This window comes from Sinohyriopsis cumingii, chromosome 12, assembly GCF_028554795.1.
Source record: "Sinohyriopsis cumingii isolate HCF-2022 chromosome 12, ASM2855479v2, whole genome shotgun sequence".
NCBI lineage: Eukaryota > Metazoa > Mollusca > Bivalvia > Unionida > Unionidae > Sinohyriopsis > Sinohyriopsis cumingii.
In genome coordinates this window covers 58,958,341-58,980,735 of record NC_142972.1, presented here as the reverse complement: position 1 = coordinate 58,980,735, position 22,395 = coordinate 58,958,341, and the positions used below count along the sequence as shown (strand labels likewise).

The window sequence follows — 22,395 nt, the reverse complement described above, 5'->3', positions numbered from 1 at the left end:
CAATGGCAGTTTTGAAAAATGATGGGAATTCCCCAGATGAGAGAGAGGTATTAATAACATCAGTTAGTGAAGGCAATACTGGATCTAAGCACTCAGGCAGCAGTGATGTTTGAATTGGATCAAGTTCACATGACTTTGGTGCACTCTTGAACACGATTGTACGTACGAAATCCATAGAGACAGGTTCAAATGCTAACAGCAAAGAACTTTTCTTCAAAGGAAGTCAGTACCAAACTTAAATAAAAGTGATGGAATCTGATGGATTTTTGCATTTTCCAACGTGACTGGAACATGTTAACTGTGCTGTGAAAGTTTCCTTTTTGTAGGAGAAAGTTTATGCTTACGAATGTTACCAACGGTGGCTTAAAACGCAAACTAACTTTTACCATCTTGGAATGTACTTTAAAGTAAATGTGTTTCGTCATTCGTTACGTGATTGTGCTGTGTTTTTCCAGTGAACTCAGACCAATATGACCTGTTACAAAATCATTGGATTTTTTAAAGCTGTGTGTGTGCATATTTTCGATGGAATCACTTGTATTGTGGATTCAATGTATATGATGAGGTTCGCAGGTGAGTACACGGTGTCGATACAATTCAAGGTTCACTGAATAAAGTAAACTATTATATTATGTCTTGTTTTCAATACAGGTGTATTTCTCATTTAATATGCATCAATTCAAGATGGCAACTGTGCCGACGAAGCAGGTATTTTACCACCTGCATTTATTACCCACCCCCACCCCCAATTTTTTTTGGTGGGGGCATTTTCTTCAACTAACTGACTTGGTTGCTTATAACACGGTTCGGTTCATAACATGGTCAGATTCTATGGCTCCCAACTACCGTGTTTTAGCAGGGTCACACTGTATATACACCACTCCCTCAATAACTCATGTCCTGATAACTCACGAACCCACTTATAATTTGGGGTCAGGCATGGATCCCATTTTTTAAACCAGAAAATACCCAAAAAATGTATCCATATATGTTTAACTTCAAGAAAATTGCAATGAAAATTGTTAATGGAAACTTTGATGTATCACTTGTTTTATTGTCGAAAACAGTAGATAGAACATGGAAATTTTAATCAACACTACGAAATATCAAATTTATAAAAAGGTCATACAATTTTTTACATTTTCTTTCCAAAGGACATTTCTAATACACCGCAAATAACGATATGTAATGAAATTTTGATGAATGAAAATGTCACTTACGTAAAGTGGAGGCAGTACTTTAATAAATAAATACAAATTAAATAAAAAATGTATCAATTGAAATTTGTGTCCTAGTTCTATCTTTTAGTTCCTTTTAAGTGTAATCATCATAAATGCAATGGGTCCTCTTGAAGTTAAATGTAAAATGTGTCAACCCACCGTAACAGCTATGTCCAAGAGCGTTTCTCTGAGAAACTAATATAAGTGTTGACTGTGTTTTGATAACTGACTTCTGGAAGTATTTTTTTGCATTGTTGCACTGAATTAAAAGCTGGCCTCCTTTGTATTATCATGTTATATCTTTTGAATCAAATAAAGGAGGTTGATTAAAACAAAAGTTAAATGGGACAAAAATCCAACCAACTAAAAATCTAGTGGCCCCGGTCATATGTTGGGTGAACTCACTTCATTTCATCAGTCGAACACTTATAAATGTTATTGTGTATGTAACAAATACTACCTTAAATTAACCGACTCTTTCATAAATGTGGTCAAAGATAACAATGCAGCCAAGCGAAATGAATACTTCGTAAAGTAAAGAGCTTGATTTCACGGATACGGACCATTGTGGGCAAGCGAGTTTCAGAGAATTCTTGAGCTGTCACTTAGAGATATCCTCAAGGATGATAAGAAGTTTCATTATTACTTCCAATGAAATCATGACATCAATAATGTGCTACTTGAGCAATACAAAAACTTAGTTTCGACGTAGACGATTGTCTCAAGAAATAAATGTCGCATGTTTTAAAAAAAGGAATCTTGTTTGGCAATGTATCAACAGTTAGTCTAGTTCCTTGCTCTGTGTACTCCCAATTTGGCAGGATAATATTAAACATCACTACAGGAAGCAGACTCATCAAGAAAACAGAAAGCAGTGATGTAATACACATATTTTTTTGTATACACATGATGGTTGTTGAAACCAGTTGGAATGATTTTTCTTATGTTGGACATTTTGAAAATAAATGTTATTTAAACAGTATAATGAACTTCATTAGAAAAGCTCATTATTAAAAATTATTATCAACATGAATGTAAAATGAGGATTCAATCAATAAACAACCTGGTTCCCTAGCAGCAGAGAGACTGAGCCCACCAACTATTTCATCAAACAGAACCTTCTATCGAAAACACTCTTGATAGAAGGTCTTGTCTTCACAAATAAACCCTTCTAGTCAGAAAACACTGATAAATAGGCTTTCTTCGCTGACCAGAAGGGTTATCTCATGAAAAATATCTACCTATATAACTTCTCGACACAAGGGTCTACTAGATGAAACATTCGGTATTGTTTCAGTCTCTCTGCTGCTAGAAATACAAAGTATTTCTAAAAATCCTAGAATTTTTAATGCAAGCATTTCTGGAAAAATCCTTTAGGATTAGAAACGCTAGCGTTTCTAGTTAAAAATTGTATCTAATCCTATTCAATACCGTGTCCGAGGATCATGTAAATTTATCGTTACAAATCCATGTGGTTTTGCCTGAGCACGACTAAAGAAATTTCTGAATTTATTTATGTCCATGTCGCCGCTGCACCAAGTCTGATGAATATTTCGTAACGTGCGTGCGTCAACGCCGTTAAATACCGCGAGAACGTTACAGTTATCTCTGATCACTTTTGGTATTTGTGTATATCGTTGAGTTACATAAATCACATCAGTGTTTTTGTGTCATCCACGTGAAAATATCCTGGCAGGGTTTGATTGTCGTCGCCGTTTCTGCTGCTGTGAATTAAAAATTTAAGTTAACAATAATGGTCAACATCGGAGAAGCTCATTCCGCTAGACTAGCTCGAGAGCGACTAGAAGCAATCAAAAAATTTATTCCTGTGCGAGACAGTGTAAGACAAAAATTACAAGAATGGCAGCAAGCACAAGTTGAATTTGCAACAGGTGCAGAAGAATTATTTAAACCTGTTACAACAGCTACTGAAAAAGCTGCGATGGTCACTGAAAGAGCTTTACTGGGAGAACCTAAGGATGATATCGAAGAGGAAAAGGAATGAAGAAAGGGTATTCTTCCAGTGCTAAAACAAACCACTGAGCGGACTGAAAAGATTGCAAAAAGAACCAAACAAACAAAAAAGATTTTACGAGATCTTCAAACTGATAAAGTTGCAGCTCAACCTCCACCCACCGCTATAGCTCAACCTCCACCCACCGCTGAAGAAGTCACTAAAGTCGCTGAAGCTGCTGCGCCCAAAGCAGAAAAGGAAATTGTTGAACTAACTGCAAACTTTAATCCGGGTTTTATTAAAATCCTTAAAAACACACCAGAAGAAAAATTACCTGAATTGATATTAGATGGTTTATATGAAAAAGGTAAAAATTTAAACGAGAAATATAAGTCCACGAATGATACAAATTTTGTTAAATGGGTGTATCATGTATACTACGACAAGAAAACGGTCAAATCTAACGATTCAAAATTTTCAACCCTTGTAAATGCAGTGAAGAAACTTGATGTAAGTAGACGATGATGACTTCCACCTCCCTATTCACCGCTATTGGAGGAGCATCCAGATGAAAAAGATGATGATGTTCTCGAAGATCTTGGCCTCTATGAAGCTACAGGTAGTGGTCTTGGTGGTCACATTACTTGTCCTGATAATATCATCAATGATGTATCACGGCTGGAAATTCTCTTAGGAGGAAGGCGTGCCGGAAATAACTCACCAGAAATAATTAATGAAGCAGCTGATATCTGTCAGCGATTATTTCAAGGCGGCATCATGGATACTCACATCTATCAAGAACTTATTGATGAACTCATGGACAGCGACTGAAAGTCGCCGCGATTGAAAATCGCCACGACTAGTTAAATAAATAACTAATTAAATAAAATGATCGTACACAATTCTCATCGCAGACCAGTCATGGTCAGGATGGTAAATTCACGAGTACCCGTATACAGGATGACATATGGAAACGGATTAGGCGATGTTGTTCGTGGTTTATTCGCGAGAATGGCACCTAAAGCAATACCGATCGCAAAACAATTATCGATGAAAGCCATTGATGTTATTAAAGATAAAGCTACTGGCGCTGTTGGTAGCGCTGCCAGTAAAGCATTCCTGGCAGTCAAGGATAGACTGGCACGATTAATACGCAAATCTCAAAGAGATTCACCTCAAAAAGGTCCACTTCCGCCAGTAAAATTGGCAGCCACCGCAGACATGCCAGCAAATGTTAGTAAAGTAATAAATGAAGCCGCAAATCAAAAGCTAGCAGCGCTGATAAATCCTGAACAAATAAACACAAGTTTGGTGGCAGGAAGTGGTCTTCGTTTTAGACGATAACTTCTGTAATAAAATGTTTAAACGGGAATCCGACCCAGCATTCGACATAGACGAACCGATTCTTAAAAATGAATTATTGCGTGATTATCAGTATTATTCTTATGATGCACGAGAACCAAATAAACGAGGACGAATTGAATTGCAAGTTCAGGATACAAGTAGATATTTCCTGCCCGCTGAAGCATTTATTGAGGTAGAAGGAGAAATTATAAAATCAGCAGATGATACAGAATACGGACCCAATGTTAAAATCGGTTTTGTCAATAACGGAATTATGGCCTTGTTTGATAGTGCTATCTACATGATTGATGGAAAAAATATTGAATTGATTCAGAAGGATGTCGATGTTGCTACAACAATAATTGGTCTAGCAAGATATTCTGATGATTATACAAGATCATCTGGTCCATCAATGATGTTTGCCAAGGGCACTTCTAATTTTCCTAACAGTGATCAGTACGATATTAGACGACCAAGAAACTTTGCCGATAACGCTGACGCTGATGTGTGGCCGGTGGTTCGTGGTGCTAATGCAGAATTTAATTTAGGTTTCGCTGCACGTAGACAAATGCTAAAAGGTAATCGTAGAAATTTTTCATGTGCCATTCCGCTGTCGCACATCTTTGGATTTTGCAGAGATGTCAGAAAGGTGATTTTTGGAGCAAAACATACAGTTGTGCTTGTTAGAAAAGCCAACGACAATGATGCGCTATGGCGACCTCTAGGTGACGTTGGTAAGGTAAACAACAAAACTATCACTGTGGATGCCGGTAATGATTCCTGCAATTACTGAAGAACAGCGACTGCATTCTTTTATGGATCAAGGTGGTAAAGTGTTGTTATTGTGGCTTACAACAACCACAGATAGTGCTCAAAGTACCAATAACGGTTTATTCACATGGCATATAGCATCACAGCAGGGGGTTGCCGCGCCGCGACATATTTTCATAGCTCTTCAGGATGCTGCACGGGTGGGTAATGAAACACGTTCGCATATGATATTTGATCAACTTGGTATCACTGATGTTTCTCTGAGAATAAACGGGCATCAAGAACCATCTGAGAACATACTTTTAGATTTTGGTAATAATCATGTTGCACGTGCATATCAACGATTGACAAAGTATCTAGCGCGTGATCTAAATATCGATACTGGTTTTGCAAATATCACAATTGGATTTTATATCTCATTATCCAATCTATTACTTCTCGTTAGAGCATCTTGATTTAACCAGACAGTCTGTTGTTGATATACACTTTCGGGCTACCGTGAATAGAGACGTAGGAGTTATAGCTAATTACAGAGCAATCGCGGTCATACTTTCCGATAAAGCAATGTTGCTTGAAGGTGCTGGCGGCCGAATGATATTCGCTGATGCACCAGTACAAAATATGTAACAATTAGATCAATCTCTTATTAAATAAAATGTCGTACAATCACGTTAATGTCACTCTGACTCCTGGTCAGGTGAAGAAATTACAATTGAAAAACGCGAGCACATGTGGGGTAACAATAACACTAAAAAGTGATCAGATTACTGGCGGCCCAAACAAGCTATCGCTGACTAAAACACAACTTAATCATTTCAATAAAGCAAAACAAGCAAAAAATGGGGTTCAACTTAAAGCTGCTGCTGCTCCCGCAGTCGCAAAAACAGCCGCATTAGGGACTGTTGGAACAGCTGCTGGAATGGCATTAAAGAAAGCCACAGGGAAAGGATACAAAAAAAAAGGGACGCGGGTTAAGACTTCCAGGAACTCCACCCTCATGGTACCCAAAATGGTTCTAGACATCACTCCAATGTCAAATTTTGATTTGGTCGATGCTGTTAAACAGTTAAATATAAAAAAATTTCAGAGGCGTTTTTATGCGAGATCAATTACCAACACGACTGAATAATCCAGAAACCGGAATTATTAATCTTGATAACAGTGATGGTCCAGGAACTCACTGGGTTGCTTACGCGATCGATCCACGTGGAATTATCTATTTTGATTCGTACAGGCTAGCACCGCCAATTGAGTTTCTGAATTATGTCAGCAGAGTACAAAGTACTCTGGTGCCAGGCACTGCAATTTGGTACTCAAGGTTACCAACACAAACACTGACCGATCCTCCGATATGTGGCCGTGAAGTATTAAATGTTCTTGATGCGATCTCGAAATCAAAGATTTCTCCTCACAAAATCGTGCACGAGTATACTTTGGGTCGATTTAAACAGTTTCCTATCAAATAATGGTTGATATTTACGGAAGATCTCTTCTCGAAACAAAGACAAAAAAATGCGCCAATGTGGATTTATCAAAATATGCGACCAAAGATGAAATCGATAATCTTTTAAGTCTGACCGGGATAGACCCAGATGAGGTTGTTATTTTTCAGGACCGGCACGGAAAACTAAAAACCAGCGATATCAAATGGCACGAAATAATTCGTAGGGTTATTGGAGTCATTCCGGGTAACATCCCTGTGTTCACCGACAGCGGAAAAATCAGAGATTCGCTGATATCAATCGCGGCGCTTCGAGATGAAACACAGAAAGCTGCAGGGGAACGTGTAGCGAAGACCGGTGATACAATGACAGGTGAACTCAGCATGAACGGTAACAAAATAGTGGTTTTAAGAGATCCAACATCCCCGGAAGATGCCGCAAACAAACAATATTTAGACACGAGTGTCCACACAAGCACTAGCGCTTTTGACGGTAAACTAACTACGTTGCGGGCAGAGTATGATGTTCACGTGGGCGCGTTTACAAGACTTCGAAGAAACTTCGCAAAAACTGATGATGCCGTGGATAAGTTCTTTGGGGTTCCTCCAGTTATCGACATGAAACTTTCTGATATCAAAACCAACATTGACACAATCAAACACAGCAAAACATCGTAGCGGGGATTCCTGAAATCGTTAGCAAAACCAGTTTGATTAAAATCCCCACTGGAGTTACTCCTGGGCATATCACCAACATCGTATATACAGTATCATGTGGATTCGCAACATGGTCTCAACAAAATAATACTATCAAATATACAGCAACAGCCACTGGAGTGTATAGACTGTCTGTATTCAGTGCCGCTAAATTTGAAATCTTCACAACATATCTCTGGAGACACTCCACGGATAGATATTCCGGGGTTGTGACTATCATATTATATAGCGGAACCGAAGAAACATTTATACTGGAAGCCGCAGACAAGAAATTAACCGCAACATCTTACTGGTGGTGTTTGGAATTTGTAGCTGAAACGCCTCAATTGGTTACCGCGTAAAATAATAAAATGGCATCAACGACAACACTGTCATTGGATGCGCAGCAATATAGATATGATCAAGTACGCGAATGGCAATCAACGCTAAAAGATACTATTGACAAGTGCACAACAAAGATAAAAAAATACAAACGGCGTGTAACTGTATTAGACACAATAGTGTATTCGGTATCCGCGGTAGTTGCATCTACGGAAGTATTATTATCAGCGCTGACACCAGTGACAACTGCAATCGCGGTCACAATTACAGTTTCAACATCAGTGACAATTGCAGGAGTTGCTAATATTATTGCGAAAAAAATATCCTCGTGTGCGCTAACAAAATTGCACGAGTATGAAAAGTTAAACAGCGCGGCCACAAGCACCTACTCGAAATTGTCTTCGTTGATATCATCCAGCCTTGACGATACAACAATATCAGAATACGAATTCGCGCAGATGGCAGCCACGTACAACGATTACACAAAGAACCTCAATTTGAAACGACAGCAGACAAATAATGACGGAATTACTTCAGCAGATAGTCGCAAATACAAACCTGTCGCGAACATCTTTGTTAACAGTAACATCAACTAAGCCAGAATTCAGTATTACTTTTCCAACTGCGATTCCAGTAAGCGAAAGTGCGTTAGTGCAATTACGAGTATATCACAGTTGGCCCAATATCAGATCAAAATCGTTTGGTGGATTGCCAGCAAATAATTCGTTTGTGTTTGCATACAAAAATAAACCCGATGGCACGCCAGACTGGAATGTCATTGGGTTACCAACCGGGTCTTATCAAATCGAAGAAATCAATGAGGAATTACAACGTCGAATAAAAAATATTACAGCAAAGGAACCCAAAATAGCAGTAACTGTTCATGAGCCAACACTGTCTTCTGCGATCGAAATAAGCACCCCAGAATACGCCGTGGATATATATCAGAGTTCAATCAGAACAGTGTTAGGATGGCCTGAAGTTGCTCCACTGGCACAACCAATACTACCAGCGCAGGGAAATCTGATTATGTCACTGATAAATAATCATATCATGAAGTTGATCCATCGTTCAAGCAAGACCTACTTGACATAAAGGATCAAAGTTGCCTGGGTTTATATTTCGCAGCAAGGATGATATAGTATGGTCTCCCGTAGGAAGAGGTTATGCGCTTAATTTAAGTATAATTATTAATTATTTTAAAAACATTAACCAAGAACATGAAACACAACTAACGCAACTACGGCAATATTTCCAGGAACATCTTTTTGATATAACAAGTTCACGCATTGAAATCATTAAACAAATTGAAATATTAAATCAGCTTGTATCAGACATGAAATATTATCACCGGCGATTAATTCAAGCAATAATTAACGATGAAACTCTTGTCAATAAACAATGATTTCTCGATTATTACAAAATAACAGAAGCTGAATTGCCAAATTATAAATTCCCCTGGTTCAACACAGACGAACTAAAAAAATCCGTCACCGACCTCATCAATGAGTCCCTCGATGACATACTCACACGACACAGACAAACACTACCGGAGCCAACTATTCTCAGACATAACAATAACACGGAAGGGTAAGGCCGTCATGTATCCCCGGGCATCGTAAATATAACCGATGTGGTCACGGTCAATCTTGTGTGTGATGTCATCGATGGTAGTTACAGCACAGACACGACAGTATCAAATCAAGCCCAGCAAGGATTTATTCTTTATTCATTTACTCCAAAAGAACCACCTGGATTTCTGATTGTGCAAGAGCCAATCAATCCGGTCTATCTACGATGTCATAATCCATGGCTGACCAGAATAAATTTCACACTGACAGACCAGTCTGGGAATCCCCATGATTTACGGAATGAAACACTACATATTAGTCTTCTTGTAAAGTCTTAAGACTTTCAATCGTAAACGATTTCCAATCTAAAAATCTTCGATTTTCGGGACTTTCATCGTAAACGATTTCCAATTAATAATATTATATTATAATAATGTCCCTGAAGAAAAAATGTGATGATGATTTCATTGATGATAGCAGTGACATCACCGACGACGACAGCAGTGATGTAACTGATGATGATAGCACTGATGTCACTGACGACGATAGCACTGATGTCACTGACGATGATAGCACTGATTCACTGACGACGATGTCACTGACATCACCGACGACGACGATAGCAGTAATGTTACCGTCAACATAAAAAATATTTCAATAAATTATAAAAAAATATAACACCAGTAAAAATCGTTTACGATGAAAGTCCCGAAAATCGAAGATTTTTAGGATTGGAAATCGTTTCGCGATTTCACAATTAATCAAGCAAGTATCATATAATGTATCACCACGTGAAATGTTTCATATATGATAAAGTACTTCTTGATAACGCTGTCAGAACCGGAAAAGTTACCCCGGTAAAAATAATTTGTTGATATATACGGTCCTGACGATTTTATACTGACTGATGCACAACTGCATGTATTGTTAAAAGATCATGTTGTGATCGCGCATTGCGATACACATCAAATCCTCGAGTATATACGCTTATTTAGATCGTTAGAGTTATATAAATCTCAAATATGTACCACCACATAAATGTTTTTGTGTATGACAAACAAGCACTCGAGCAAGCAGTCAAGGCTGCATTTGCACAAGAAGAAATTAACGTTAAATTGCTCATTGATGAATACGGAGAAGATGATTTCTTACTAACACAGCAACAGTTAGATAGTCTCAGACGCGAGCATATTACTGCAATAGTATGTGACAGAGATCAAATTCTCAATTATGCACACTCCTGCATTGAACCCAACCAACTAATCACCCTGATTTCATCAGGGATTTCATCTCCTTGATTTCATCCTTGACGCTGTCGGGGTGGGGGGGTGTAAAAGAAAGTAATATTTTTTTTTTAATTTCGATTTCACTTCTGAGTACTTGATGAAATCAAGGTGAGGTATTTACTTCCTCGTCGACTTCATCATTGACTTCGTCATTGACTTTGTCCTTGATTTCATCATCCTTGACTTTGTCATCCTTGACGCTGTCAAGGGACATACAATGTTTCAATTTTCTGACGCGATTATTTATTATCTTTTTTGTTTCATACTCGGCTGCCAATGCCAGCCTGATCTTTTCAATTGCACGAGATAGTGGAACAAATTCATTTATTTGTGCTTCTTCTACGCTGGCCAGCGATTTATACAAATTATTTTGGATCATCTTTATGAATCGATATTGAGCAGGAAGAATATAACGCCCTGCGCATTTAGCTTCATATAATGATTCAAAATCGGACAGAATTGTTTCAGGATTTAGTGATATATTAAATCCTTGTTTTTCTAATTTTTTAATAGCATCAATCACATTATTGATATTTTCGTGATTCATATTTATATATATTTTTATATATTTAAAATAACAAAATGTGGGTCGTTTTGACCCTTGTATTTACATATATAACTTAATTCTAACTTATCCTAGGATGGTACAAACATATAACTTAATTCTAACTTATCCTAGGACGGTATATAACTTAATTCTAACTTATTCTAGGATGGTACAAACATATAACTTAATTCTAACTTATCTTAAGACGGCACAAACACATAGTATTTACAATATTTACAGTAGAAGCATATTTACAGCAGTAGAAGCATATTTACAGCATTGTATTTACATATAGCTTAATTCTAACTTATCCTAGGACAGTACAACATATAGACAGCACAGACAGATGCGGGGTTATATTCTACGCCCAACAAAGTTGCACCCCCTCCCCCGAAATCAATCCGCGGAGTGGTAAAAGACCACCCCTAATGGGGTGATAATGGGGAAAGTTGTGCAACTTCGTTGGGTTTCGAAACCCAGTATATTATTCGAACGATATTGTATATAAACCGACTGATACTTGGAAGTTTAAAAATAGCTCAGCGTGATTTGTTTAAAATGTTTTTTCTTAAATATGATCGTGTGGAAAATACAGATGTACCATAAACCCGAACAAGTGTAATAAAATAAAGATTTCATCTGTTAAAGAAAAAGACAATTACGCGTTTGTCCCTGACTTTGTCATTCTTGACGCTGTCACCTTGATAAAATAAAGGGAAGTTATTTACTTCCTTGTACACAGAAAACCGTCTGCTCGTACCTGTGAACGCGGAAGTGTTATAGCGCTGTCATCCTTGACTTTGTCAAGGTGACAAGGGGGAAATAATTGTATCATTGACTTTCACGCAGTCGCTGTAGAGTTATCTACATAAGAAAATATGATCCAGCTATCAAACTTACGTGAAAAAGTTGATTTGATAATATTTTCTGCAACACGTTGAACCGAACAGGGGTTAATACCGAAATACTTCGCAGCTAAGCTCATTGAGTAAAATAGATCTGACAGCTCTGGGAATTTTTGCAAATTTACCAGTGCCACCTCGTGCAGAATTCTCGCTCGGAGTAATGGATTGTAAATTTTGGAGAGAGTTATTAAGTTTATTATTATCTTTGTGATCGATTACAAGACCATCTTTGATCTCTCCGTTAAATACCTCAAACACGAACCTGTGAATGTGATAACTTTTTTCCAACAGTAAATCTAAGATAGCCAGCATTATCAACAACACCAACTGGGTTTTTCAATCTGTAATGTCTCACTATTCCCTCGCGAGATGCTTCGTAATTTTTAATGATAGGATGTGGGACAAATTCTTGATTCATTTATACTATAATGTATTTGTCTAATTTATAATTTGTCTGAGAACTTAGTTATATAATCGCTCTCGGATTTCAGCGCATCTCCATTATTTTTTATTGTAATATCGCTTGAGTTCACGGTATCGCTTTCCTCCGCATCCCGCACATAACTGTGTTTTATCTCTGACCCCAATACCACATCGCAGGCATGGTATAGGTCCTGTGCTTCCTCGTTTGATGCTTTGTATGTGTTCACCGCAGAATTCCTTCCTGTTACAGATCCAACTTTTAACCACTTGCAGTTATTCATTTGTGTATATAATATTTCTTATTTAAATATTTGTTTTAAATATAATATGAAGGAGTTATTTGGCGCCAGGAGATTCGATCTTGACAGACTAAACAGAGACTCACGACGGCGGAATCTAACTGATCTATTTAATATTATCAGAAATGCCAAAAAAAGAATTCCGCGACGACGGCGCATCTCATGTATGGTCGTCATTTAAAATTGTCCGCAACATTGATAAAATCAATGTCGTTGATAAAATCAAGGGTGACGAAGTCAATGTCGTTGACTCTACAATGAATGATGCGCGAGCGAAAACAATTATTGATTATCCTTCCCTTGATAAACATCAACGCGGTAAGAAATATTTTTTCAGAATAAAATTTATTGTGCAAACAGATTCCGATACGTGGATTATCCTTGACAAACTCGACCCTGTTCTTGATAATGGAAAAACCGTTCTGGTAAGTAGAGATTCCAAACCAGGAATGCTGACCGGGATTGATAAACCATATTACACTCGAGCGTATCCTGTAACCGCAGTCATTTATGGAATCTATCCGGTAAAAAAAAACAAAAATTGATAAACTCACCCCGATGAGGACGACTACGTCGTTGGCGTTAAATTGTGTAGCCGAGCGAGTAATGGAACATTTTAAAAACGCAAAACGAGGAAATGGTTTAACCGATCTGCGACGTGAAAAAATAGCAGCATGGGCTGAGCAAGTCATGGATACTGGGGCATCAATAAATGATGTTGATGTGCTATCAAGTAAATTAAAATTTTCAATAACAGTAAAAACACTAACCGGGGAAATATTATATAATTAGAAGCATTATAAAAAGTCAGGATCACCGATTGAAATTATTGATCATAACTCTCATGCCTGGACTGATGCAGTTACAATATTTCCACGAGATCTTGTTGTAAAACTTTACTCGGAAAACATATTTGATGTTATTTACACGCTGAGTAAAACCGACCCTGTGTCAGTGTGGTTATTTAGGAGTTTCGAAGATGGCGAATATGATCAATTTGTAAAACCCAACAGTGAATTATACCGGACGGAGTCGTTGCAACAACAAATGAAAAAACTCGCAGAGAAATATGATTTTAAAAACACTGAGCAGTTATTGGTTAATTGTTTTACAGTTCCAAATGTTGCCGCTCACGCCGCAAGAGTAAGAAATTCATGGAGACCAACCCGAAATCAGTTTCTTTTGGATATGCAATTAAGTTGTGTCGAGTATGGACATGGCGGGTTGTGGAATACCCGGGATATGATTTCCGTGGAAATGATTGCTTGCTACCCAGGAAGCTTTCTCGGGATGGGCGAGTGTCGCGAATACTTTAAGCGATTTGGACATCCCACGAACTCGATGACACGAGTTGCTATAAACGGTCCTTTACCCGATTTTGACCTGACAGGATTTGCTCGTGTGACTTCGTTTGAATTCGCCGCGAGACTTCATCCGTGCTGTTATGTTTGGTTTGGCAGACACTTCAGTGAAAAGCGCTGGGTACCAATAGTGTTATTGCGATATGTGCTTGACAGGCGAATACTGGTATCGTTGACTGTCAGTGAAGCAATCATATCATATCGACCGCAGACCTCAGTTTGGTTGCCAACACCGGAGCGTATCAGTCTCGATGAAGTTATTAGCGAGTATGCAATAAAGAGAGTCCAAATACCCCGATGGATATCATTGTCGGTGAGGCTCCTAAAGTTCTCAAGATCAAATTTAGCAATAGTGAAAAAACAGCAAAAGATCTTGGACGAAGAATAATTGGTAAATTTACTCAAGGTGCTGCATATGATCACAAACTACATCACTCGCGACTGATTATCGATGATGCTGAATTGGATTTTATAATTGCTGACACTGTTGCAAGAAATATATTTTGTAATCGGGAGGACGCTTACTTGTCCGACGGGAAAAAGTTGGGCACAATTGTAAGTTATATCGACGGAGAATCGCCTCAGTACACACATTTAAGATCTTCAATGCTGGCTTATGTTTCTATAAATTTGCTATCAATGATAAATCGATTTCCTGACACCGCAGTTAGAGTTGCGACGGATTCATTTTATCTAAGTAAAAAATATTCAGAATCACTGGCTCGTTTTACAAAGAGCGTCGAAGACTTTTACGATGAATCATGGAGTTCGTGGAGAATAAAAGCGGAGATGTTACATGAATATCGTGAATCCGCTGATGTTGCAATTAAGGATGATTATTGTAAATTAGAATTATCAGAAATGTCGAACGCACCATCTGTGCATGATCCAATCACCAGACACAAAACTGTTTATTTAAACGGGCCGGGTAGGTCTGGTAAAACAACTCGAGCAATTGAATTATTTCATGGAAAATCGAAGATTTTCAAATCAGATATGATTGTGCTAACACCTACACACAGGCTTGCCAGGGAGATGAAACAACGAGGAGTCAATTCTTGTACTTATCACAGCTTTTTCAAATACAGCGGCGGTGTATGGATGTCAGATCGAATGGGAACAAAATATATTCCCAAGAAAATAATTTGGGATGAGATATGTACGGTGCCCTTGGAAACGTTAAAAATATTTCTTGATTGGCTGCTAACGAAAAATACTGCAGTGATAATGTGCGGCGATCACGGTCAACCACCTCCGTTTGTCGGCACATCTCCACATGATTGGTTAAAAGATTTTGTTGATTATTACGAAGAAGTGTCTGATGATCATAGAGCACTTGATGCAATGTTGAAAGAATTTAAAACATTAATCAGATTACAACCGAATAAAATTCAATGTGAAATTATGCGCGAGATGATTCCTGAAACTTCGATGAGCGACTTTTGGGGCGTGTGGAAACCAGACGATTTGATAGTGGCAAGTAGAAAGATAGTCAGAGACACACTTTAACGGCAGCTATTTCAATTACAACAAGAAAAGTTTCCAATGTTGCCAGTGCCGTTATGTTATAGACCAGCTGATACGCGGTTGCAAAATATAGATGTTGATATTCCTGGGACAGAGTCCGGGAAACAGAATTTAGTATTGAATGATATTGTGTTAGTTGATATTAATGCTGTCAAAGATGCACTAAAGATGAATAAATCTCCGTGGACGCTAGGATACGCAATGACAATTCATTCATCTCAAGGACTAACTATCAGTGATACAACTGTCTGGATTGTTGATGATCGAATCGAATGGTCAAACCTAGTCTACTTGGCTGAATCAGAAGAATATCTCAACTGCGAAGAATTGTCTTGGAAGAGTCAATAACTGATAAAAACAACAGCATCACCGATGGTGATGTAATAAAAAGAAAACTCGCCGGTTACAAACAGAGTGACAAAAAAAATAATCGCGATTTCGACCTTGATATTGACTTCGTTGTTGCACTAAAACAACAGCAGAATAATTACTGCGCGAGCTGTAACTGTATAATGCTATGGCAGTATTCGAGTAATAATCCAAGACAATTTACCGTAGACAGAAAAGATAACAATCGCGGTCATACACGCAATAATATCATGTTGACCTGTCTTGAGTGCAGTCGACGTCGGGGTGCTGGCACCCTTGGCGCTAGTTAAGTGATCACGGTGGTAATTGTGTGTCCTCGGGAATTACTTGTAATTGTTCACGTGTGATTCCACGTTGAGGAGCAGTTGAATCCAACCTGTAGATTGCTGGTCTACCAGTAGATCTTGTCACAGTGGATATCTTGTGTGTGGTAACACTCCAAATAGGATCAGTCGCTCTTCGTTTACCACCTTCAAGTTCACCAGGTTCATATAAATATCTAACTGTAACATCACCCAGTATTTTTTGTTTTTCTTTCTTTCGTGGTATATTTTTTTGTAAAACACCTTGTGTTTTCGTGATTGCGATGGCAGGTTTCATGTTGGTTGTTCGTGTAATCTCATTATTTAGCGCAGCTATCACGCTTGGTAATCTTGCAACCCATTCATGCGATCTCGTATCCTGAATAAATTCCTTCGCGTATTGATATCCAAATAACCGCTCAGCAAGTGTTCGATTGAATCGCTCAACAATTGCCTGATCGTGGTGAATTTCAGTATGTCCTCGTCTGATGGTGATGTTATGTTGCTTCATCAGTGATGATACTGCACCCTGAAATTCTTTGCCAGGATCAACTTGTAATAGATTTGGCCATCGCAGACCACTCTGTGGTCCACCGCCTCGATGGTAAATTCGTTCAAACGCAGAACCAACCTCAGATGCTGTTTTAGTCGTTAACGGTTCTGCATCTTTGTATCTACTTGCAACATCAACTACAGTTAACACGTACTTGTATGTACGTCTTTGGATAGTATCATGTGGCAGAAATAATATATCAGCCTGATGAACCTCATTTGGCACACTAACATCGAAATGTGCAAAGTGAATTTGTTTAGGACGCGGTAGATAAATTTGCCATATTGCCTGTCAGGATAACCAATTTTTAGCAGTAACTTTTGTAACTTTTGCTGCTTCAGCGAGTTTACTAATTGCTGCGCTACCTCTCCAATATCCACTTGGGGAATAACAAATCGACTCCATTATATACCAGCACCTAGCGCTAATTTACCTTTCATTGCAGATTTTATTAACCAGGATGCTAACTTTTCCTTGAAAGATTTATCAGTGATGGCATTTAATGCATGAATTAATTTCACGTCCGCGAGATGGCGCTGTTGTAAATCCTTGCTAAGGTAAGCTACATCATGCGCATGACACGCCTTATCAATAGCGTTTATCGGATACTCATCTGGATTGGGCTGATCCTAAGCATCAAGTCTGATATCAAGTCGGGTTCCAGGACCACAGTAATTATATCCTGGAAGATGTTTTTCTCCTGGGTATTTAGCCCACGGTGTTCCTGGTAACGTGGCTAAATTGGCTGCAATATCACCTCCTTTTTAAAAAAAATAAATTTAAACTTTTTTATGCCACATCGTTCACACTTGCCTGTAAGCGCTTGTCGATTATTTTTTGTTGTAATTGTTGTCATATCCGCAGTTGGGGTACGTGCTCGGCATTTCACACAATATAAATCCATATTATTTTTATGATATATAAAAATGTCAAAGACATTTCAAATGGAGATTACTGACTTTTCTGCGTCAAAGCGACGAAAGCCAATTAAACATAACTCAGTGCTACCAAATTCTGTTCGAATGATTATTATAGGTCCATCTGGGTCGGGTAAGACACAGTTGTTACTTAATTTAATAATGAAGTGGATGAAGTGGGATAAATTATATTTGATAGCACCGTCAGTGGACGATCAGCGATGCTACAGCGTGTTAAAAGATTTTAACGAAAGTGCAAAATCGATAAGTGAAGACGATGTTGTTGATTTTATAACTGATATTGATGAAGCACCGAGTATCGATGATATTGATGGGAGTATTAATAATTTAGTTGTGTACGATGATATCATGTTGGACAAACAATCAAACCCTGCCTGGATATTTTCACGTGGACGACACAAAAACACTGATGTGATTTATGTAACTCAACGATATACACAAATACCAAAAGTGATCAGAGATAACTGTAACGTTCTCGCTGTATTTAACGGCGTTGACTCACACACGTTACGAAATATTCATCAGACTTGGTGCAGCGGCGACATGGACATAAATAAATTCAGAAATTTCTTTAGTCGTGCTCAGGCAAAACCACATGGATTTGTAACGATAAATTTACATGATCCTCGGACGCGGTATTGAATAGGATTAGATACAGTTTTTAACTAGAAACGCTAGCGTTTCTAATCCTAAAGGATTTTTCCAGAAATGCTTGCATTAAAAATTCTAGGATTTTTAGAAATACTTTGTATTTCTAGCACCAGAGAGACTGAAACAATACCGAATGTTTCGTCTAGTAGACCCTTGTATCGAGAAGTAGTTATATAGGTAGATATTTTTCATGAAATAACCCTTCTGGTCAGCGAAGAAAGCCTATTTATCAGTGTTTTCTGACTAGAAGGGTTTATTTGTGAAGACAAGACCTTCTATCAAGAGTGTTTTCGATAGAAGGTTCTGTTTGCTCCCCCCCCCCCATTTTTTTCGATTTTTGGAGGTCCCTCGGTAACTTGCACCTTGATTATGGTGTGGTCTATGTCTGTGGACCCTGTTATGCAAAAGTTATCAAGGGAGAGGTGTATATGTATATACACACAGTGTGACTCTGTATAGCATGCTCTTTTATAACACAGATTCGGAAATAACACTGTCATGGTGTGATTCCCGAAATTTCATATGCATATATTTTCTTGTACACGAAAAGAAAATATTTCTTACAAATAGGAAAATAATGTAAAAATGTTATTGTCATTATTAGGAAGAGATCACATAATAATACAAGACGATCGTTGTGTGGCTTCTGAGATTTTATATGTTTATGTTAACCTTCTATAAAAAGAATATTATGTTTCTGGTCATCTGGAATAAGATTAGCAAATAAAGAAAGAAAAATTACAAATAGAAATGTTCTCTTTTGATTTGAATGAATACATGATTTGCATCAAATGCATTGTTCAGAGGCTTTTAATTTCAGAAACTGTGAAATCAATTTGTTTCCAATAAGAGGGAGAAAATGTTGGTAAATGGAAAGAGACATATTTCGACTGTACCAAATGGGAGAGTTGTAATTTGATGAAAAATTGCATGAATAAAGGGAGCTGAAGTTTATTCAAATTTACTTTGCTAAAGGCATTCTTTAGTTCCTCAATGTGTTGATTTATTTTGACTGATTGGGCATTGCCAATATATGGATTTTCTGAAGGTATCAGTGAAAATTATGTCTTCCAGTGATTTCATGGATTATTTTGTTTGATTCCAAACGGTTCATTTAGAGATTTTTGCACGTTCTTTGTAGATCACAAGAGATAATTATTGATCTTTGTCTGTTACATATATTGTCTGAAAAATACTAACATGGGGAAATTTTAAATGTATTTATTTCTTTAATTCTTAAAAGTACCAAAAAATAACATGTAAAATGTTTATTCAGCGATCGCAAAGGGCTTCTCTAATGTCGCAAATTGTGTTTTATTTTTATTGGCGGCAAAATAAACCATCTGACGATTTTTGTCTTTTATTGGGGACATTGTTGACCATTTAAACTTGTAATTATGACCATTGGTTTGGAGTGGAGAAATTAAGAGGCTCCATGAAAGAAAGTCACAAAACTTGATACAAAATGCACTCAAAGTTATCTATTGTTACCTAAACAAATTTTTTCTTTGTCAATATTGACAAACCATCTTAACAGTGTATTGTTATATCATAGTCCGCTTACGTTGACATCTACATGAGTACTGTATGTTGTGAGATATCAGCTTTTTTTGACATTTCTGGTAGCAGAGATCAACCAGACGAGGCATTATCTCATAATCTATCTTCCATCGGATTTTCGGCCTCTTGCTAGTAATTAATATATTTACAAAGACTGACATTTGTATGTGGATGGTAAGTAAAATTCCTCTTTTTACTCAGAATTAAATCCTTCAGAACACTCACATTTTCTGTAGTAATCCCTGTCATCAGATCAGAACACCTGCCTCTCTATTGACCGCTGACCCTTTTTAAACTTTCTGACGTATGCATTGAAGGCAGCATCACTCTGCTACCACGAATGTAAAAAAAACACCAAAAAAACCAAGATCTTGTTGCACTGTTTTGTCACCAGGAAGGTACAGTATCTACAATCGATCAAACGACAGCCAATTCCTTTTTAAAAAATGTACTCAGTTAAAATAGTTTGCTGAAATTTCAAAGAAAACAGATAACATTTGAAGCACCAATTGTTTTGAAAACATACTAAGCAAATGGGTAGAAAGAAATCAGTCTCAGTCATGCGATACAATGATTTGTTGCAGCCACAATAAGAAACAGGCATTTGTTTGGTTCTCCAAAGCTGTCCTTAGCGGTTACTTCAAAAACACATGCACCCTTCATCAAAGAAAGCTGACTTCAGTCTTCAATAAAAACAAAGAACCTTTCTTCAAAGGAAGTCAGTACCAAACTTAAATAAAAGCAATGGAATCTGATGGATTGTTTCATTTTCCAACATGACTGGAACAAGTTAACTGTGCATTGAAAGTTTCTTTTTTGCAGGAAGAAAGTTTATGCTTATGAATGCTACCAATGGCAGCTAAAAGCTAAACTAACTTTTACCGACTAGGGAAGTACTGAAAAGTAAATGTGTTTCATCATTCATTAGGTGATTGTGCTATTTTGTTCCCACTGAATTCACACCTATATGACCTATGACAAAATTATTGAATATTTTAAATCTGTTTATGTGCATATTTTCGATGGAATTACTTGTAGATTTAATGTATGTGATGAGATTCGCAGTTGAGTAGATGGTATTGATACTCTATTCATGCTATGTATTAGACATGTATATATAAACATACTGTACATGTACATGTGCCAATGCGTGGGTCTCTGAATTAAGTAAAATATAAATGCCTTCTCTGTATTCACCACAGGTGTATTTCTCATTTAATATGCATCAATTTAAGATGGTAACTGTGCCAATGAAGCACATATTGCTTTTCCCCCGGATTTATTACCTATTATTACTCACCCACCCGGCAAATTTTCTGGGATACATGCATCATTTTCTTCAGCTGACTTGATTGCTTATAATATGGTTCGGTCTATAACATAGTCAGGTTCTATGGCTCCCAACTACCGTGTGTATGTGTATATGTATATATATATATATATATATATATATATATATATATATATATATATATATATATATATATATATATATATATATATATATATATATATATATATATATATATATATAAACATGCTTTCAATATGTATAGATTTTTATGAAGTAAGATGCATTTGTTTGCTTTCCTTTTTATATTAAAATAGTTATTGTCATCTATTTTTATGTAACTAGAAAGATTTCTGGCAAAACTAACTCTTTACTGGTTAGTTACTAATGTCTACACATTTCAGTTAGTGAATTGATTTTCATTTTTTCCAGGGGAAATAAGGGTGGTGATAGACAGAAGGCATTAGAAGTGATTTCCAAGGTAAATAAAACATTTATTTCCATATAGATGCAGATGTAGTTTTAAAGTGACAAGTATCACATGTCGTCATTAAGATGATATTCTGTAAGCCAATGATATATTTCAGTGTTACATATGTTAATTATTTTCTTGTGATGATAACAATAATGTTATTATGTCATATAGAATAAAGACAAAAGGTCAGAAACTTCCAAATATACTTTAGAAAAATTCATCTACAATACTTACCCTGTGTGCTCACATAAATTCGACCTGACTGCAAACTCAATAAAGACCCTCATCTGCCATTGCTTAATTTATCAGCAGATCTGAGTCTATGCAGTTAGGAGTTGTCAGTTGAATAAACAACCTAGATCCTGATCTACTGACATGTGACAGCAGATCAGGTTTAGTTATTTACAGCTATATACTACTCGTGAGAATATACAGCAGTCATTTACTGCATGTAAAACTTGCCATCTTACATTAGGGCTCATTTTAAATGATTTTTTAAAAAAGACTTAAATAACTTCAGTTTTGCTGTTGAAGGCATGTAAAAGCAAACATTTTTCAATCTTTTTTAA

At 37.2% G+C, this 22,395-nt stretch overlaps 1 protein-coding gene across 1 annotated transcript in view; it reads left to right on the top strand.

Moving 5' to 3' along the window:
- The window catches only part of LOC149786548 (mitogen-activated protein kinase kinase kinase 15-like), a 107,493-nt gene extending 85,632 nt beyond the window's left edge, over positions 1-21,861 (top strand). Inside the window, exon 8 of the mRNA XM_089977047.1 lies at positions 21,784-21,861. The gene's annotated coding sequence lies outside the window, so the exon portion shown is untranslated. The remainder of the gene's footprint in view (positions 1-21,783) is intronic.
- The last annotated feature ends 534 nt before the right edge of the window (positions 21,862-22,395 follow it).